The sequence below is a fragment of the Sturnus vulgaris genome, unplaced genomic scaffold, assembly GCF_052056855.1.
Source record: "Sturnus vulgaris isolate bStuVul1 unplaced genomic scaffold, bStuVul1.hap1 Scaffold_378, whole genome shotgun sequence".
NCBI lineage: Eukaryota > Metazoa > Chordata > Aves > Passeriformes > Sturnidae > Sturnus > Sturnus vulgaris.
This window is the reverse complement of record NW_028276430.1, coordinates 302,018-315,482: the sequence shown is the minus strand read 5'-3', so window position 1 is coordinate 315,482 and position 13,465 is coordinate 302,018.

The following is a 13,465-nucleotide window of genomic DNA, read 5'->3' as shown; positions in this document are numbered from 1 at the left end:
AGTTTGGAATCACAATTGCAGTTCAAGTCTCGAGATCACAATTCCAGTCTGAGTCCCCAATTCCTGTTTGAAATCCAATTGTAGTCCAAGGCTCGAGGTCACAAATCCAGTCTGAGGTCACAATTCTTGTTTGGAATCAAAATTGCAGTTCAAGGCTCAAGATCACAATTGCAGTCTGAGGCCACAATTCCTGTTTGGAATCACAATGGCAGTTCAAGGCTAGAGATCACAATTCCAGTCTGAGGCCACAATTCCCGTTTGGAATCACAATGGCAGTTCAAGGCCCGAGATCACAATTCCAGTCTGAGCCCCCAATTCCGGTTTGATTTCAGAGCTGCAGCTTAAGGTTCAGGGTCACAATTCCAGTCTGAGGTCCCGATATCGGTTTGGTTCCACAACTGCAGCTCAAATCTCTAGGTCACAAATTCAGTGTGTGGTCACTAATCCCGTTTGGAATCACATTTACAATTCAAGGGTCGAGATCACAATTCCAGTCTGAGGCCACAATTCCCGTTTGGAATTACAACTGCTATTCAAGCCTCGAGGTCACAATTCCGGTTTGGAATCACAATTGCATTTCAAGGCTGGAGAACACAATTCCAGTTTCAAATCACATTTGCATTTTAAGTCATGAGGCCACAATTCCAGTATGAGGACACAATTCCTGTTTGGAATCACAACTGATCTTCAAGGCTTGAGCTCACAATTGCAGTCAGAGTTCATGAATCCTGTTTGGTATCACAAATACATTTCAAGTCTCGAGATCACAATTCCAGTCTTAGGCCCCAAATCCTGTCAGGAAACACTACTAAAGTTCAAGGCTCGAAGACACAATTGCAGTCTGAGGACCCAATACCGGTTTGGTATCAAAACCGCAGCTCAAGGCTCGGGGTCACAAATCCAGTCTGAGATCACAATTGCGGTTTGGTATCAGAACTGCAGCTCAAATCTCTAGGTCACAAATGCAGTGTGTGGTCACAAATCCCGTTTGGAATCACATTTGCAGTTCAAGGGTCGAGATCACAATTCCAGTCTGAGCCCCCAATTCCAGTCTGAGGACCCAATTCCGGTTTGGTATCACAGATGCAGCACAAGGCTCAGGGTCACAATTCCAGTCTGAGGACCCAATTCCGCTTTGGAATCACAACTTAATTTCAAGGTTCGTAGTCACAGTTCCAGTTTGAGGTCCCAATTCCTCCTCCAATTCTGAATCGCAACTGCTCTACATTGCTCGAGGTGACAATTCCAGTCTGAAGACTCAATTCCGGTATGGTATCACAACTGCAGCTCAAGCCTAGTTGTCACATTTCCAGTCTGAGGCCACGATTCCCGTTTGGAATCACAACTGCTATTCCTGTCTCGAGATCACAATTCCAGTCTGAGGCCCCAATTCCTGTTTGGAATCAGTACTGCAGATCATGGCTAGGAGTCACAATTCCAGTCTGAGGCCCCAATTCCCGGTTGGACTCACAACTGCAGTTCAAGGCTCGAGGTCACAATTCCAGTCTGAGGTCACAATTCCCAGTTGGACTCACAACTGCCGGTCAAGCCTCGAGGTCACAATTCCAGTCTGAGGTCACAAGTCCTGTTTGGAATCACAATTGCAGTTCAAGGCTTGAGTTCACAATTCCAGTTTCAAATCACATTTGCATTTTAAGTCATGAGGCCACAATTCCAGTATGAGGACACAATTCCTGTTTGGAATCACAATTGATGTTCAAGCCTCGAGGTCACAATTCCAGTCTGAGGCCACAATACGGCTTTGGAATCACAACTAAAATTCAAGGCTCGAAGTCACAACTGCAGTCTGAGGACGCAATAGCTGTTTGGAATCAGTACTGCAGCTCAAGGCTCCGGGGTCATAGTTCCAGTCTGAGGCCACAATTCCCGTTTGGAATCACAACTGCAATTCAAGGCTCGAGGTCACAATTACAGTTCGGAATCACAACTGCTATTCAAGGCTCGAGGTCACAATTCCAGTCTGAGGACCCAATTCCGGTTTGGTATCACAAATGCAGCACAAGGCTCAGGGTCACAATTCAAGTCTGAGGCCACAATTCCGCTTTGGAATCACAATTTAATTTCAAGGTTCGTAGTCACAGTTCCAGTCTGAGGTCCCAATTCCGGCTCTGAATCGTAACTGTTCTACATTGCTCGAGGTGACGATTCCAGTCTGAAGACTCAATTCCGGTATGGTATCATGACTGCAGCTCCAAGCCTAGTTGTCACATTTCCAGTCTGAGGCCACGATTCCCGTTTGGAATCACAACTGCTATTCCTGTCTCGAGATCACAATTCCAGTCTGAGGCCCCAATTCCTGTTTGGAATCAGTACTGCAGATCATGGCTAGGAGTCACAATTCCAGTCTGAGGCCCCAATTCCCAGTTGGACTCACAACTGCCGTTCAAGGCTCGAGGTCACAATTCCAGTCTGTGGTCACAATTCCAGTTTGGAATCACAACTGGAGTTCAAGGCTCGAGGTCACAATTACAGTTTGGAATCACAAGAGCAGTTCATGGAATGAGGTCACAATTACTCTCTGAGGTCAAAGTTTCTGTTTGGAATCACAATTGCAGTTCAAAGCTCGAGGTCTCAATTCCAGTCTGAGCCCCCAATTCTGTGTTGGAATCACAACGGATGTTCATGTCTCGAGATCACGATTCCAGTCTGAGGACCCAATTCCGGTTTGGTATCACAAGTGCAGCTCAAGGCTCAGGGTCACAATTCCAGTCTGAGGCCACAATTCCCGTTTGGAATCACAACTGCAGTTCAAGGATTGAGGTCACAATTACAGTTTGGATTCACAATAGCAGTTCATGGAATGAAATCACAATTCCAGTCTTAGGTCAATATTCCTGTTTGGAATCACAACTGATGTTCATGTCTCGAGATCACGATTCCAGTCTGAGGACCCAATTCCGGTTTGGTATCACAACTTAATTTCAAGGTTCGTAGTCACAGTTCCAGTTTGAGGTCCCAATTCCGGCTCTGAATCGTAACTGTTCTACATTGCTCGAGGTGACGATTCCAGTCTGAAGACTCAATTCCGGTATGGTATCACAACTGCAGCTCAAGAATAGTTGTCACATTTCCAGTCTGAGGCCACGATTCCCGTTTGGAATCACAATTGCTATTCCTGTCTCGAGATCACAATTCCAGTCTGAGGCCCCAATTCCTGTTTGGAATCAGTACTGCAGATCATGGCTAGGAGTCACAATTCCAGTCTGAGGCCCCAATTCCCGGTTGGACTCACAACTGCAGTTCAAGGCTCGAGGTCACAATTCCAGTCTGAGGTCACAATTCCCAGTTGGACTCACAACTGCCGGTCAAGCCTCGAGGTCACAATTCCAGTCTGAGGTCACAAGTCCTGTTTGGAATCACAACTGGAGTTCAAGGCTCGAGGTCACAATTACAGTTTGGAATCACAATAGCAGTTCATAGAATGAGGTCACAATTACTCTCTGAGGTCAAAGTTTCTGTTTGGAATCACAATTGCAGTTCAAAGTTCGAGGTCTCAATTCCAGTCTGCCGTCACAATTCCGGTTTGGAATCAGAAGTGCTGTTCAAGTCTCGGGGTCACCATTCCAGTCTGAGGCCACAATTCCCGTTTGGAATCACAACTGCAGCTCATGTCTCGAGGTCACGATTCCAGTCTTAGGTCACAATTCCAGTTTGGAATCACAATTGCAGTACAAGCCTGGAGAACACAATTCCTGTCTGAGGTCCCAATATCGGTTTGGTATCACAACTGCAGCTCAAATCTCTAGGTCACAAATTCAGTGTGTGGTCACAAATCCCGTTTGGAATCACATTTGCAGTTCTAGGGTGAATATCACAATTTCAGTCTGAGCCCCCAATTCCGTTTTGTAATCACAACTGCTGTTCATGTCTCGAGGTCACAATTCCAGTCTGAAGACCCAATTCCGGTTTGGTATCACAGATGCAGCACAAGGCTCAGGGTCACAATTCAAGTCTGAGGCCACAATTCCGCTTTGGAATCACAACTTAATTTCAAGGTTTGAAGTCACAGTTCCAGTCTGAGGTCCCAATTCCGGCTCTGAATCGTAACTGCTCTACATTGCTCGAGGTGATGATTCCAGTCTGAAGACTCAATTCCGGTATGGTATCACAACTGCAGCTCAAGCCTAGTTGTCACATTTCCAGTCTGAGGCCACGATTCCCGTTTGGAATCACAACTGCTATTCCTGTCTCGAGATCACAATTCCAGTCTGAGGCCCCAATTCCTATTTGGAATCAGTACTGCAGTTCAAGGCTCGAGCTCACTATTACAGTTTGGAATCACAATAGGAGTTCATGGAATGAGGTCACAATTACTCTCTGAGGTCATAATTTCTGTTTGGAATCACAATTGCAGTTCAAAGCTCGAGGTCTTAATTCCAGTCTGCGGTCACAATTCCGGTTTGGAATCACAATTGCAGTTCAAGGCTTGAGATCACAATGCCAGACTGAGGTCTCAATTCCCGTTTGGAATCACAACTGCTGCTCAATGCTCGGGGTCACAATTCCAGTCTGAGGCCACAATTCCCGTTTGGAATCACAACTGCTATTCAAGGCTTGAGTTTACAATTCCAGTTTGGAATCACAATTGCAGTTCAAGTCTCGAGATCACAATTCCAGTCTGAGTCCCCAATTCCTGTTTGAAATCCAATTGTAGTCCAAGGCTCGAGGTCACAAATCCAGTCTGAGGTCACAATTCTTGTTTGGAATCAAAATTGCAGTTCAAGGCTCAAGATCACAATTGCAGTCTGAGGCCACAATTCCTGTTTGGAATCACAATGGCAGTTCAAGGCTAGAGATCACAATTCCAGTCTGAGGCCACAATTCCCGTTTGGAATCACAATGGCAGTTCAAGGCCCGAGATCACAATTCCAGTCTGAGGCCCCAATTCCTGTTTGGAATCAGTACTGCAGTTCAAGGCTCGAGCTCACTATTACAGTTTGGAATCACAATAGGAGTTCATGGAATGAGGTCACAATTCCAGTCTGAGGCCCCAATTCCTGTTTGAAATCCAATTGTAGTTCAAGTCTCGAGGTCACAAATCCAGTCTGCGGTCACAATTCTTGTTTGGAATCAAAATTGCAGTTCAAGGCTCGAGATCACAATTCCAGTCTGAGGCCACAATTTCCGTTTGGAATCACAACTGCTATTCAAGGCTTGAGTTCACAATTCCAATTTGGAATCACAATTGCAGTTCAAGGCTTGAGTTCACAATTCCAGTTTCAAATCACATTTGCATTTTAAGTCATGAGGCCACAATTCCAGTATGAGGACACAATTCCTGTTTGGAATCACAATTGATGTTCAAGCCTCGAGGTCACAATTCCAGTCTGAGGCCACAATACGGCTTTGGAATCACAACTAAAATTCAAGGCTCGAAGTCACAACTGCAGTCTGAGGACGCAATAGCTGTTTGGAATCAGTACTGCAGCTCAAGGCTCCGGGGTCATAGTTCCAGTCTGAGGCCACAATTCCCGTTTGGAATCACAACTGCAATTCAAGGCCCGAGGTCACAATTACAGTTCGGAATCACAACTGCTATTCAAGGCTCGAGGTCACAATTCAAGTCTGAGGCCACAATTCCGGTTTGGAATCATATTAGCAGTTCAAGGCTTGATTTCACAATTCCCGTTTGAAATAACAATTGCATTTCAAGGCTTGAGGTCACAATTCCATTTTGAAATCACATTTGCATTTTAAGTCTTGAGGCCACAATTCCAGTATGAGGATAGAATTCATGTTGGGAATCACGATTGATGTTCAATGCTCGAGGTCACAATTCCAGTCAGAGTTCATGAATCCTGTTTGGAATCACAATTGCATTTCAACTCTCAAGATCACAATTCCAGTCTTAGGCCCCAAATCCTGTCAGGAAACACTACTAAAGTTCAAGGCTCGAAGACACGATTCTAGTCTGATGACCCTATACTGGTTTGGAATCACAAGTGCAGCTCAAGGCTCGGGGTCACAATTCCAGTCTGAGGCCACAATTCCCGTTTGGAATCACAATGCAGTTCAAGGATTGAGGTCACAATTACAGTTTGGATTCACAATAGCAGTTCATGGAATGAAATCACAATTCCAGTCTTAGGTCAATATTCCTGTTTGGAATCACAACTGCTATTCCTGTCTCGAGATCACAATTCCAGTCTGAGGACCCAATTCCGGTTTGGTATCACAAATGCAGCACAAGGCTCAGGGTCACAATTCAAGTCTGAGGCCACAATTCCGCTTTGGAATCACAACTTAATTTCAAGGTTTGAAGTCACTGTTCCAGTCTGAGGTCCCAATTCCGGCTCTGAATCGTAACTGTTCTACATTGCTCGAGGTGACGATTCCAGTCTGAAGACTCAATTCCGGTATGGTATCATGACTGCAGCTCCAAGCCTAGTTGTCACATTTCCAGTCTGAGGCCACGATTCCCGTTTGGAATCACAACTGCTATTCCTGTCTCGAGATCACAATTCCAGTCTGAGGCCCCAATTCCTGTTTGGAATCAGTACTGCAGATCATGGCTAGGAGTCACAATTCCAGTCTGAGGCCCCAATTCCCAGTTGGACTCACAACTGCCGTTCAAGGCTCGAGGTCACAATTCCAGTCTGTGGTCACAATTCCAGTTTGGAATCACAACTGGAGTTCAAGGCTCGAGGTCACAATTACAGTTTGGAATCACAAGAGCAGTTCATGGAATGAGGTCACAATTACTCTCTGAGGTCATAGTTTCTGTTTGGAATCACAATTTGCAGTTCAAAGCTCGAGGTCTCAATTCCAGTCTGAGCCCCCAATTCTGTGTTGGAATCACAACGGATGTTCATGTCTCGAGATCACGATTCCAGTCTGAGGACCCAATTCCGGTTTGGTATCACAAGTGCAGCTCAAGGCTCAGGGTCACAATTCCAGTCTGAGGCCACAATTCCCGTTTGGAATCACAACTGCAGTTCAAGGATTGAGGTCACAATTACAGTTTGGATTCACAATAGCAGTTCATGGAATGAAATCACAATTCCAGTCTTAGGTCAATATTCCTGTTTGGAATCACAACTGATGTTCATGTCTCGAGATCACGATTCCAGTCTGAGGACCCAATTCCGGTTTGGTATCACAGATGCAGCACAAGGCTCAGGGTCACAATTCAAGTCTGAGGACCCAATTCCGCTTTGGAATCACAACTTAATTTCAAGGTTCGTAGTCACAGTTCCAGTTTGAGGTCCCAATTCCGGCTCTGAATCGCAACTGCTCTACATTGCTCGAGGTGACGATTCCAGTCTGAAGACTCAATTCCGGTATGGTATCACAACTGCAGCTCAAGCCTAGTTGTCACATTTCCAGTCTGAGGCCACGATTCCCGTTTGGAATCACAATTGCTATTCCTGTCTCGAGATCACAATTCCAGTCTGAGGCCCCAATTCCTGTTTGGAATCAGTACTGCAGATCATGGCTAGGAGTCACAATTCCAGTCTGAGGCCCCAATTCCCGGTTGGACTCACAACTGCAGTTCAAGGCTCGAGGTCACAATTCCAGTCTGAGGTCACAATTCCAGTTGGACTCACAACTGCCGGTCAAGCCTCGAGGTCACAATTCCAGTCTGAGGTCACAAGTCCTGTTTGGAATCACAACTGGAGTTCAAGGCTCGAGATCACAATTACAATTTGGAATCACAATAGCAGTTCATAGAATGAGGTCACAATTACTCTCTGAGGTCAAAGTTTCTGTTTGGAATCACAATTGCAGTTCAAAGTTCGAGGTCTCAATTCCAGTCTGCCGTCACAATTCCGGTTTGGAATCAGAAGTGCTGTTCAAGTCTCGGGGTCACCATTCCAGTCTGAGGCCACAATTCCCGTTTGGAATCACAACTGCAGCTCATGTCTCGAGGTCACGATTCCAGTCTTAGGTCACAATTCCAGTTTGGAATCATAATTGCAGTACAAGCCTGGAGAACACAATTCCTGTCTGAGGTCCCAATATCGGTTTGGTATCACAACTGCAGCTCAAATCTCTAGGTCACAAATTCAGTGTGTGGTCACAAATCCCGTTTGGAATCACATTTGCAGTTCTAGGGTGAATATCACAATTTCAGTCTGAGCCCCCAATTCCGTTTTGTAATCACAACTGCTGTTCATGTCTCGAGGTCACAATTCCAGTCTGAAGACCCAATTCCGGTTTGGTATCACAGATGCAGCACAAGGCTCAGGGTCACAATTCAAGTCTGAGGCCACAATTCCGCTTTGGAATCACAACTTAATTTCAAGGTTTGAAGTCACAGTTCCAGTCTGAGGTCCCAATTCCGGCTCTGAATCGTAACTGCTCTACATTGCTCGAGGTGATGATTCCAGTCTGAAGACTCAATTCCGGTATGGTATCACAACTGCAGCTCAAGCCTAGTTGTCACATTTCCAGTCTGAGGCCACGATTCCCGTTTGGAATCACAACTGCTATTCCTGTCTCGAGATCACAATTCCAGTCTGAGGCCCCAATTCCTGTTTGGAATCAGTACTGCAGTTCAAGGCTCGAGCTCACTATTACAGTTTGGAATCACAATAGGAGTTCATGGAATGAGGTCACAATTACTCTCTGAGGTCATAATTTCTGTTTGGAATCACAATTGCAGTTCAAAGCTCGAGGTCTTAATTCCAGTCTGCGGTCACAATTCCGGTTTGGAATCACAATTGCAGTTCAAGGCTTGAGATCACAATGCCAGACTGAGGTCTCAATTCCCGTTTGGAATCACAACTGCTGCTCAATGCTCGGGGTCACAATTCCAGTCTGAGGCCACGATTCCCGTTTGGAATCACAACTGCTATTCCTGTCTCGAGATCACAATTCCAGTCTGAGGCCCCAATTCCTATTTGGAATCAGTACTGCAGTTCAAGGCTCGAGCTCACTATTACAGTTTGGAATCACAATAGGAGTTCATGGAATGAGGTCACAATTACTCTCTGAGGTCATAATTTCTGTTTGGAATCACAATTGCAGTTCAAAGCTCGAGGTCTTAATTCCAGTCTGCGGTCACAATTCCGGTTTGGAATCACAATTGCAGTTCAAGGCTTGAGATCACAATGCCAGACTGAGGTCTCAATTCCCGTTTGGAATCACAACTGCTGCTCAATGCTCGCGGTCACAATTCCAGTCTGAGGCCACAATTCCCGTTTGGAATCACAACTGCTATTCAAGGCTTGAGTTTACAATTCCAGTTTGGAATCACAATTGCAGTTCAAGTCTCGAGATCACAATTCCAGTCTGAGGCCCCAATTCCTGTTTGAAATCCAATTGTAGTCCAAGGCTCGAGGTCACAAATCCAGTCTGAGGTCACAATTCTTGTTTGGAATCAAAATTGCAGTTCAAGGCTCAAGATCACAATTGCAGTCTGAGGCCACAATTCCTGTTTGGAATCACAATGGCAGTTCAAGGCTAGAGATCACAATTCCAGTCTGAGGCCACAATTCCCGTTTGGAATCACAATGGCAGTTCAAGGCCCGAGATCACAATTCCAGTCTGAGCCCCCAATTCCGGTTTGATTTCAGAGCTGCAGCTTAAGGTTCAGGGTCACAATTCCAGTCTGAGGTCCCGATATCGGTGTGGTTCCACAACTGCAGCTCAAATCTCTAGGTCACAAATTCAGTGTGTGGTCACTAATCCCGTTTGGAATCACATTTACAATTCAAGGGTCGAGATCACAATTCCAGTCTGAGGCCACAATTCCCGTTTGGAATTACAACTGCTATTCAAGCCTCGAGGTCACAATTCCGGTTTGGAATCACAATTGCATTTCAAGGCTGGAGAACACAATTCCAGTTTCAAATCACATTTGCATTTTAAGTCATGAGGCCACAATTCCAGTATGAGGACACAATTCCTGTTTGGAATCACAACTGATCTTCAAGGCTTGAGCTCACAATTGCAGTCAGAGTTCATGAATCCTGTTTGGTATCACAAATACATTTCAAGTCTCGAGATCACAATTCCAGTCTTAGGCCCCAAATCCTGTCAGGAAACACTACTAAAGTTCAAGGCTCGAAGACACAATTGCAGTCTGAGGACCCAATACCGGTTTGGTATCAAAACCGCAGCTCAAGGCTCGGGGTCACAAATCCAGTCTGAGATCACAATTGCGGTTTGGTATCAGAACTGCAGCTCAAATCTCTAGGTCACAAATGCAGTGTGTGGTCACAAATCCCGTTTGGAATCACATTTGCAGTTCAAGGGTCGAGATCACAATTCCAGTCTGAGCCCCCAATTCCAGTCTGAGGACCCAATTCCGCTTTGGAATCACAACTTAATTTCAAGGTTCGTAGTCACAGTTCCAGTTTGAGGTCCCAATTCCTCCTCCAATTCTGAATCGCAACTGCTCTACATTGCTCGAGGTGACAATTCCAGTCTGAAGACTCAATTCCGGTATGGTATCACAACTGCAGCTCAAGCCTAGTTGTCACATTTCCAGTCTGAGGCCACGATTCCCGTTTGGAATCACAACTGCTATTCCTGTCTCGAGATCACAATTCCAGTCTGAGGCCCCAATTCCTGTTTGGAATCAGTACTGCAGATCATGGCTAGGAGTCACAATTCCAGTCTGAGGCCCCAATTCCCGGTTGGACTCACAACTGCAGTTCAAGGCTCGAGGTCACAATTCCAGTCTGAGGTCACAATTCCCAGTTGGACTCACAACTGCCGGTCAAGCCTCGAGGTCACAATTCCAGTCTGAGGTCACAAGTCCTGTTTGGAATCACAATTGCAGTTCAAGGCTTGAGTTCACAATTCCAGTTTCAAATCACATTTGCATTTTAAGTCATGAGGCCACAATTCCAGTATGAGGACACAATTCCTGTTTGGAATCACAATTGATGTTCAAGCCTCGAGGTCACAATTCCAGTCTGAGGCCACAATACGGCTTTGGAATCACAACTAAAATTCAAGGCTCGAAGTCACAACTGCAGTCTGAGGACGCAATAGCTGTTTGGAATCAGTACTGCAGCTCAAGGCTCCGGGGTCATAGTTCCAGTCTGAGGCCACAATTCCCGTTTGGAATCACAACTGCAATTCAAGGCCCGAGGTCACAATTACAGTTCGGAATCACAACTGCTATTCAAGGCTCGAGGTCACAATTCAAGTCTGAGGCCACAATTCCGGTTTGGAATCATATTAGCAGTTCAAGGCTTGATTTCACAATTCCCGTTTGAAATAACAATTGCATTTCAAGGCTTGAGGTCACAATTCCATTTTGAAATCACATTTGCATTTTAAGTCTTGAGGCCACAATTCCAGTATGAGGATAGAATTCATGTTGGGAATCACGATTGATGTTCAATGCTCGAGGTCACAATTCCAGTCAGAGTTCATGAATCCTGTTTGGAATCACAATTGCATTTCAACTCTCAAGATCACAATTCCAGTCTTAGGCCCCAAATCCTGTCAGGAAACACTACTAAAGTTCAAGGCTCGAAGACACGATTCTAGTCTGATGACCCTATACTGGTTTGGAATCACAAGTGCAGCTCAAGGCTCGGGGTCACAATTCCAGTCTGAGGCCACAATTCCCGTTTGGAATCACAATGCAGTTCAAGGATTGAGGTCACAATTACAGTTTGGATTCACAATAGCAGTTCATGGAATGAAATCACAATTCCAGTCTTAGGTCAATATTCCTGTTTGGAATCACAACTGCTATTCCTGTCTCGAGATCACAATTCCAGTCTGAGGACCCAATTCCGGTTTGGTATCACAAATGCAGCACAAGGCTCAGGGTCACAATTCAAGTCTGAGGCCACAATTCCGCTTTGGAATCACAACTTAATTTCAAGGTTTGAAGTCACTGTTCCAGTCTGAGGTCCCAATTCCGGCTCTGAATCGTAACTGTTCTACATTGCTCGAGGTGACGATTCCAGTCTGAAGACTCAATTCCGGTATGGTATCATGACTGCAGCTCCAAGCCTAGTTGTCACATTTCCAGTCTGAGGCCACGATTCCCGTTTGGAATCACAACTGCTATTCCTGTCTCGAGATCACAATTCCAGTCTGAGGCCCCAATTCCTGTTTGGAATCAGTACTGCAGATCATGGCTAGGAGTCACAATTCCAGTCTGAGGCCCCAATTCCCAGTTGGACTCACAACTGCCGTTCAAGGCTCGAGGTCACAATTCCAGTCTGTGGTCACAATTCCAGTTTGGAATCACAACTGGAGTTCAAGGCTCGAGGTCACAATTACAGTTTGGAATCACAAGAGCAGTTCATGGAATGAGGTCACAATTACTCTCTGAGGTCATAGTTTCTGTTTGGAATCACAATTTGCAGTTCAAAGCTCGAGGTCTCAATTCCAGTCTGAGCCCCCAATTCTGTGTTGGAATCACAACGGATGTTCATGTCTCGAGATCACGATTCCAGTCTGAGGACCCAATTCCGGTTTGGTATCACAAGTGCAGCTCAAGGCTCAGGGTCACAATTCCAGTCTGAGGCCACAATTCCCGTTTGGAATCACAACTGCAGTTCAAGGATTGAGGTCACAATTACAGTTTGGATTCACAATAGCAGTTCATGGAATGAAATCACAATTCCAGTCTTAGGTCAATATTCCTGTTTGGAATCACAACTGATGTTCATGTCTCGAGATCACGATTCCAGTCTGAGGACCCAATTCCGGTTTGGTATCACAGATGCAGCACAAGGCTCAGGGTCACAATTCAAGTCTGAGGACCCAATTCCGCTTTGGAATCACAACTTAATTTCAAGGTTCGTAGTCACAGTTCCAGTTTGAGGTCCCAATTCCGGCTCTGAATCGCAACTGCTCTACATTGCTCGAGGTGACGATTCCAGTCTGAAGACTCAATTCCGGTATGGTATCACAACTGCAGCTCAAGAATAGTTGTCACATTTCCAGTCTGAGGCCACGATTCCCGTTTGGAATCACAATTGCTATTCCTGTCTCGAGATCACAATTCCAGTCTGAGGCCCCAATTCCTGTTTGGAATCAGTACTGCAGATCATGGCTAGGAGTCACAATTCCAGTCTGAGGCCCCAATTCCCGGTTGGACTCACAACTGCAGTTCAAGGCTCGAGGTCACAATTCCAGTCTGAGGTCACAATTCCAGTTGGACTCACAACTGCCGGTCAAGCCTCGAGGTCACAATTCCAGTCTGAGGTCACAAGTCCTGTTTGGAATCACAACTGGAGTTCAAGGCTCGAGATCACAATTACAATTTGGAATCACAATAGCAGTTCATAGAATGAGGTCACAATTACTCTCTGAGGTCAAAGTTTCTGTTTGGAATCACAATTGCAGTTCAAAGTTCGAGGTCTCAATTCCAGTCTGCCGTCACAATTCCGGTTTGGAATCAGAAGTGCTGTTCAAGTCTCGGGGTCACCATTCCAGTCTGAGGCCACAATTCCCGTTTGGAATCACAACTGCAGCTCATGTCTCGAGGTCACGATTCCAGTCTTAGGTCACAATTCCAGTTTGG